This window comes from Xylocopa sonorina, unplaced genomic scaffold (genome assembly GCF_050948175.1).
Source record: "Xylocopa sonorina isolate GNS202 unplaced genomic scaffold, iyXylSono1_principal scaffold0263, whole genome shotgun sequence".
Lineage (NCBI taxonomy): Eukaryota > Metazoa > Arthropoda > Insecta > Hymenoptera > Apidae > Xylocopa > Xylocopa sonorina.
This window is the reverse complement of record NW_027490334.1, coordinates 317,671-325,453: the sequence shown is the minus strand read 5'-3', so window position 1 is coordinate 325,453 and position 7,783 is coordinate 317,671.

Sequence of the window (7,783 nt, the reverse complement as noted above, 5' to 3'; positions counted from 1 at the left end):
ACACTTCGCAAATCATATTCTATCTTACCATGAAACATAGAAATGAGATGCGATATCGCGTATTAAGAAGCATTAGATTTCTATTGCTACGATAGGTAGACATCTGCAAACGCTATTTCCTACCAAGGATGTGTCGCATTTACATTCATATGAAGTGTAGACGAGGAATATATAACACTTCGCAAATCATATTATATCTTACCATGAAACATAGAAATGAGATGCGATATCGCGTTTTAAGAAGCATTAGAACCCTATTGCTACGATAGGTAGACATCTGCAAACGCTATTTCCTAGCAAGGAAATGTCGCATTTACATTCATTTGAAGTGTAGACGAGGAATACATAACACTTCGCAAATCATATTATATCTTACCATGAAACATAGAAATGAGATGCGATATCGCGTATTAAGAAGCATTAGATTTCTATTGCTACGATAGGTAGACATCTGCAAACGCTATTTCCTTGCAAGGAAGTGTCGCATTTACATTCATTTGAATCGTAGACGAGGAATGCATAACACTTCGCAATGAATATTATATATTATCATGAAACATGAATATGAGATGCAATACCTCGTTTTAAGAAGCATTTGAACTCTATTGCTATGATACCTAGATATCTGCAGACGCTATTTCCTAGCAAGGAAGTGTCGCATTTACATTCATTTGAAGTGTAGACGAGGAATACATTACACTTCGCAAATCATATTATATCCTACCATGAAACATAGAAATGAGATGCGATATCGCGTTTTAAGAAGCATTAGAAATCTATTGCTACGATACGTAGGCATCTGCAAACGCTATTTCTTTGCAAGGAAGTGTCGCATTTACATTCATTTGAAGTGTAGACGTGGAATACACACACTTCGCAAATCATATTATATCTTACCATGAAACATAGAAATCAGATGCGATATTGTGTTTTGAGAAGCATTAGAACTCTATCGCTACGATACCTAGATATCTGCGGACGCTATTTCCTTGCTAGGAAGTGTCGCATTTACATTCATTTGAAGTGTAGACGAGGAGTACATAACACTTCGCAAATCATATTATATCTTACCATGAAACATAGAAATGAGATGCGATATCGCGTTTTAAGAAGCATTAGAAATCTATTGCTACGAAACGTAGACATCTGAAAACGCTATTTCTTTGCAAGGAAGTGTCGCATTTACATTCATTTGAAGTGTAGACGAGGAATACATAACACTTCGCAAATCATATTCTATTTTACCATGAATCATAGAAATGAGATGCGATATCGCGTTTTAAGAAGCATTAGATTACTATTGCTACGATAGGTAGACATCTGCAAACGCTATTTCCTACCAAGGATGTGTCGCATTTACATTCATATGAAGTGTAGACGAGGAATACATAACACTTCGCAAATCATATTATATCTTACCATGAAACATAGAAATGAGATGCGATATCGCGTTTTAAGAAGCATTAGAACCCTATTGCTACGATAGGTAGACATCTGCAAACGCTATTTCCTAGCAAGGAAATGTCGCATTTACATTCATTTGAAGTGTAGTCGAGGAATACATAACACTTCGCAAATCATATTATATCTTACCATGAAACATACAAATGAGATACAATATCGCGTATTAAGAAGCATTACATTTCTATTGCTACGATAGGTAGACATCTGCAAACGCTATTTCCTTGCAAGGAAGTGTCGCATTTACATTCATTTGAATCGTAGACGAGGAATGCATAACACTTCGCAATGAATATTATATATTATAATGAATCATAGATATGAGATGCGATATCGCGTTTTAAGAAGCATTAGAAATCTATTGCTACGATACCTAGACATCTGCAGACGCTATTTCCTAGCAAGGAAGTGTCGCATTTACATTCATTTGAAGTGTAGACGAGGAATACATTACACTTCGCAAATCATATTATATCCTACCATGAAACATAGAAATGAGATGCGATATCGCTTTTTAGGAAGCATTAGAAATCTATTGCTACGATACGTAGACATCTGCAAACGCTATTTCTTTGCAAGGAAGTGTCGCATTTACATTCATTTGAAGTGTAGACGTGGAATACACACACTTCGCAAATCATATTATATCTTACCATGAAACATAGAAATGAGATGCGATATCGCGTTTTAATAAGCATTAGAACTCTACTGCTACGATAGGTAGACATCTGCAAACGCTATTTCCTTTCAAGGAAGTGTCGCATTTACATTCATTTGAAGTGCAGACGAGGAATACATAACACTTCGCAAATCATATTATATCTTACCATGAAACATAGAAATGAGATGCGATATTGTGTTTTGAGAAGCATTAGAACTCTATCGCTACGATACCTAGACATATGCGGACGCTATTTCCTTGCTAGCAAGTGTCGCATTTACATTCATTTGAAGTGTAGACGAGGAGTACATAACACTTCGCAAATCATATTATATCTTACCATGAAACATAGAAATGAGATGCGATATCGCGTTTTAAGATGCATTAGAAATCTATTGCTACGATACGTAGACATCTGAAAACGCTATATCTTTGCAAGGAAGTGTCGCATTTACATTCATTTGAAGTGTAGACGAGGAATACATAACACTTCGCAAATCACATTCTATCTTACCATGAAACATAGAAATGAGATGCGATATCGCGTTTTAAGAATCATAAGAACTCTATTGCTACGATACGTAGACATCTGCAAACGCTCTTTCCTTGCAAGGAAGTGTCGCATTAACATTCATATGAAGTGTAGACGAGGAATACATGACACTTCGCAAATCATATTATATCTTACCATGAAACATGGGAATGAGATGCGATATCGCGTTTTAAGAAGCATTAGAACACTATTGCTACGATACGTAGACATCTGCAAACGCAATTTCCTTGCTAGGAAGTGTCACATTTACATTCATTTGAAGTGTAGACGAGGAATACATAACACTTCGCAAATCATATTATATCTTACTATGAAACATAGAAATGAGATACGATATCGCGTTGTAAGAATCATAAGAACACTATTGCTACGATACGTAGACATCTGCAAACGCTATTTCCTACCAAGGAAGTGTCGCATTTACATTCATATGAAGTGTAGACGAGGAATACATAACACCTCGCAAATCATATTATATCTTACCATGAAACATAGAAATGAGATGCGATATCGCGTTTTAAGAAGCATTAGAACCCTATTGCTACGATAGGTAGACATCTGCAAACGCTATTTCCTAGCAAGGAAATGTCGCATTTACATTCATTTGAAGTGTAGACGAGGAATACATTACACTTCGCAAATCATATTATATCCTACCATGAATCATAGAAATGAGATGCGATATCGCGTTTTAAGAAGCATTAGAAATCTATTGCTACGATTCGTAGACATCTGCAAACGCTATTTCTTTGCAAGGAAGTGTCGCATTTACATTCATTTGAAGTGTAGACGTGGAATACACACACTTCGCAAATCATATTATATCTTACCATGAAACATAGATATGAGATGCAACATCTCGTTTTAAGATGCATTTGAACCCTATTGCTACGATACCTAGACATCTGCAGACGCTATTTCCTAGCAAGGAAGTGTCGCATTTACATTCATTTGAAGTGTAGACGAGGAATACACACACTTCGCAAATCACATTATATCTTACCATGAAACATAGAAATGACATGCGATATCGCGTTTTAATAAGCGTTAGAACTCTACTGCTACGATAGTAGACATCTGCAAACGCTATTTCCTTTCAAGGAAGTGTCGCATTTACATTCATTTGAAGTGCAGACGAGGAATACATAACACTTCGCAAATCATATTATATCTTACCATGAAACATAGAAATGAGATGCGATATTGTGTTTTGAGAAGCATTAGAACTCTATCGTTACGATACCTAGACATCTGCGGACGCTATTTCCTTGCTAGGAAGTGTCGCATTTACATTCATTTGAAGTGTAGACGAGGAATACATAACACTTCGCAAATCATATTATATCTTACCATGAAACATAGAAATGAGATGCGATATCGCGTTTTATGAAGCATTAGAAATCTATTGCTACGATACGTAGACATCTGAAAACGCTATTTCCTAGCAAGGAAATGTCGCATTTACATTCATTTGAAGTGTAGACGAGGAATACATTACACTTCGCAAATCATATTATATCCTACCATGAAACATAGAAATGAGATGCGATATCGCGTTTTAAAAAGCATTAGAAATATATTGCTACGATTCGTAGACATCTGCAAACGCTATTTCTTTGCAAGGAAGTGTCGCATTTACATTCATTTGAAGTGTAGACGAGGAATACATAACACTTCGCAAATCATATTCTATCTTATCATGAAACATAGAAATGCGATGCGATATCGCGTTTTAAGAAGCATTAGAACCCTATTGCTACGATACGTAGACATCTGCAAAAGCTATTTCCTTGCTAGGAAGTGTCGCATTTACATTCATTTGATGTGTAGACGAGGAATACATAACACTTCGCAAATCATATTATATCTTACCATGAAACATAGAAATGAGATACGATATCGCGTTGTAAGAATCATAAGAACACTATTGCTACGACACGTAGACATCTGCAAACGCTATTTCCTACCAAGGAAGTGTCGCATTTACATTCATATGAAGTGTAGACGAGGAATACATAACACTTCGCAAATCATATTATATCTTACCATGAAACATAGAAATGAGATGCGATATCGCGTTTTAAGAAGCATTAGAACCCTATTGCTACGATAGGTAGACATCTGCAAACGCTATTTCCTAGCAAGGAAATGTCGCATTTACATTCATTTGAATCGTAGTCGAGGAATACATAACGCTTCGCAAAGAATATTATATCTTATCATGAAACATAGAATTGAGATCGATATCGCGTTTTAAGAATCATAAGAACTCCTTTGCTACGATACGTAGACATCTGCAAACGCTATTTCCTTGCAAGGAAGTGTCGCATTAACATTCATTTGAAGTGTAGACGAGGAATACATAACACTTCGCAAATCATATTATATCTTACCATGAAACATAGAAATGAGATACGATATCGCGTTGTAAGAATCATAAGAACACTATTGCTACGATACGTAGACATCTGCAAACGCTATTTCCTACAAAGGAAGTGTCGCATTTACATTCATATGAAGTGTAGACGAGGAATACATAACACTTCGCAAATCATATTACATCTTACCATGAAACATAGAAATGAGATGCGATAACGCGTCTTAAGAAGCATTAGAACTCTATTGCTACGATACGTAGACATCTGCAAACGCTATTTCTTTGCGAGGAAGTGTCGCATTTACATTCATTTGAAGTGTAGACGAGGAATACATAACACTTCGCAAATCAAATTATATCTTACCATGAAACATAGAAATGAGATGCCATATCGCGTTTTAAGAAGCATTAGAACCCTATTGCTACGATAGGTAGACATCTGCAAACGCTATTTCCTAGCAAGGAAATGTCGCATTTACATTCATTTGAATCGTAGTCGAGGAATGCATAACACTTCGCAAATCATATTCTATCTTATCATGAAACATAGAAATGCGATGCGATATCGCGATTTAAGAAGCATTAGAACCCTATTGCTACGATAGGTAGACATCTGCAAACGCTATTTCCTAGCAAGGAAATGTCGCATTTACATTCATTTGAAGTGTAGACGAGGAATACTAAACATTTCGCAAATCATATTCTATCTTATCATGAAACATAGAAATGCGTTGCGATATCGCGTTTTAAGAAGCATTAGAACCCTATTGCTACGATACGTAGACATCTGCAAAAGCTATTTCCTTGCTAGGAAGTGTCGCATTTACATTCATTTGAAGTGTAGACGAGGAATACATAACACTTCGCAAATCATATTATATCTTACCATGAAACATAGAAATGAGATACGATATCGCGTTGTAAGAATCATAAGAACACTATTGCTACGATACGTAGACATCTGCAAACGCTATTTCCTACCAAGGAAGTGTCGCATTTACATTCATATGAAGTGTAGACGAGGAATACATAACACTTCGCAAATCATATTATATCTTACCATGAAACATAGAAATGAGATGCGATATCGCGTTTTAAGAAGCATTAAAACCCTATTGCTACGATAGGTAGACATCTGCAAACGCTATTTCCTAGCAAGGAAATGTCGCATTTACATTCATTTGAAGTGTAAACGAGGAATACATTACACTTCGCAAATCATATTATATCCTACCATGAAACATAGAAATGTGATGCGATATCGCGTTTTAAGGAGCATTAGTAATCTATTGCTACGATTCGTAAAAATCTGCAAACGCTATTTCTTTGCAAGGAAGTGTCGCATTTACATTCATTTGAAGTGTAGACGAGGAATACATAACACTTCGCAAATCATATTCTATCTTACCATGAAACATAGGAATGCGATGCGATATCGCGTTTTAAGAAGCATTAGAACCCTATTGCTACGTTACGTAGACATTTGCAAACGCTATTTCCTTGCAAGGAAGTGTTGCATTTACATTCATTTGAAGTGTAGACGAGGAATACATAACACTTCGCAAATCATATTACATCTTACCATGAAACATAGAAATGAGATGCGATATCGCGTCTTAAGAAGCTTTAGAACTCTATTGCTACGATACGTAGACATCTGCAAACGCTATTTCTTTGCAAGGATGTGTCGCATTTACATTCATTTGAAGTGTAGACGAGGAATACATAACACTTCGCAAATCATATTATATCTTACCATGAAACATAGAAATGAGATGCCATATCGCGTTTTAAGAAGCATTAGAACCCTATTGCTACGATAGGTACACATCTGCAAACGCTATTTCCTAGCAAAGAAATGTCGCATTTACATTCATTTGTAGTGTAGACGAGGAATACATTACACTTCGCAAATCATATTATATCCTACCATGAAACATAGAAATGAGATGCGATATCGCGTTTTAAGAAGCATTAGAAATCTATTGCTACGATTCGTAAACATCTGCAAACGCTATTTCTTTGCAAGGAAGTGTCGCATTTACATTCATTTGAAGTGTAGACGAGGAATACATAACACTTCGCAAATCATATTCTATCTTATCATGAAACATAGAAATGCGATGCGATATCGCGATTTCAGAAGCATTAGAACCCTATTGCTACGATACGTAGACATCTGCAAAAGCTATTTCCTTGCTAGGAAGTGTCGCATTTACATTCATTTGAAGTGTAGACGAGGAATACATAACACTTCGCAAATCATATTATATCTTACCATGAAACATAGAAATGAGATACGATATCGCGTTGTAAGAATCATAAGAACACTATTGCTACGACACGTAGACATCTGCAAACGCTATTTCCTGCCAAGGAAGTGTCGCATTTTCATTCATATGAAGTGTAGACGAGGAATACATAACACTTCGCAAATCATATTATATCTTATCATGAAACATAGAAATGCGATGCGATATCGCGATTTAAGAAGCATGAGAACCCTATTGCTACGATACGTAGACATCTGCAAAAGCTATTTCCTTGCTAGGAAGTGTCGCATTTACATTCATTTGAAGTGTAGACGAGGAATACATAACACTTCGCAAATCATATTATATCTTACCATGAAACATAGAAATGAGATACGATATAGCGTTGTAAGAATCATAAGAACACTATTGCTACGATACGTAGACATCTGCAAACGCTATTTCCTACCAAGGAAGTG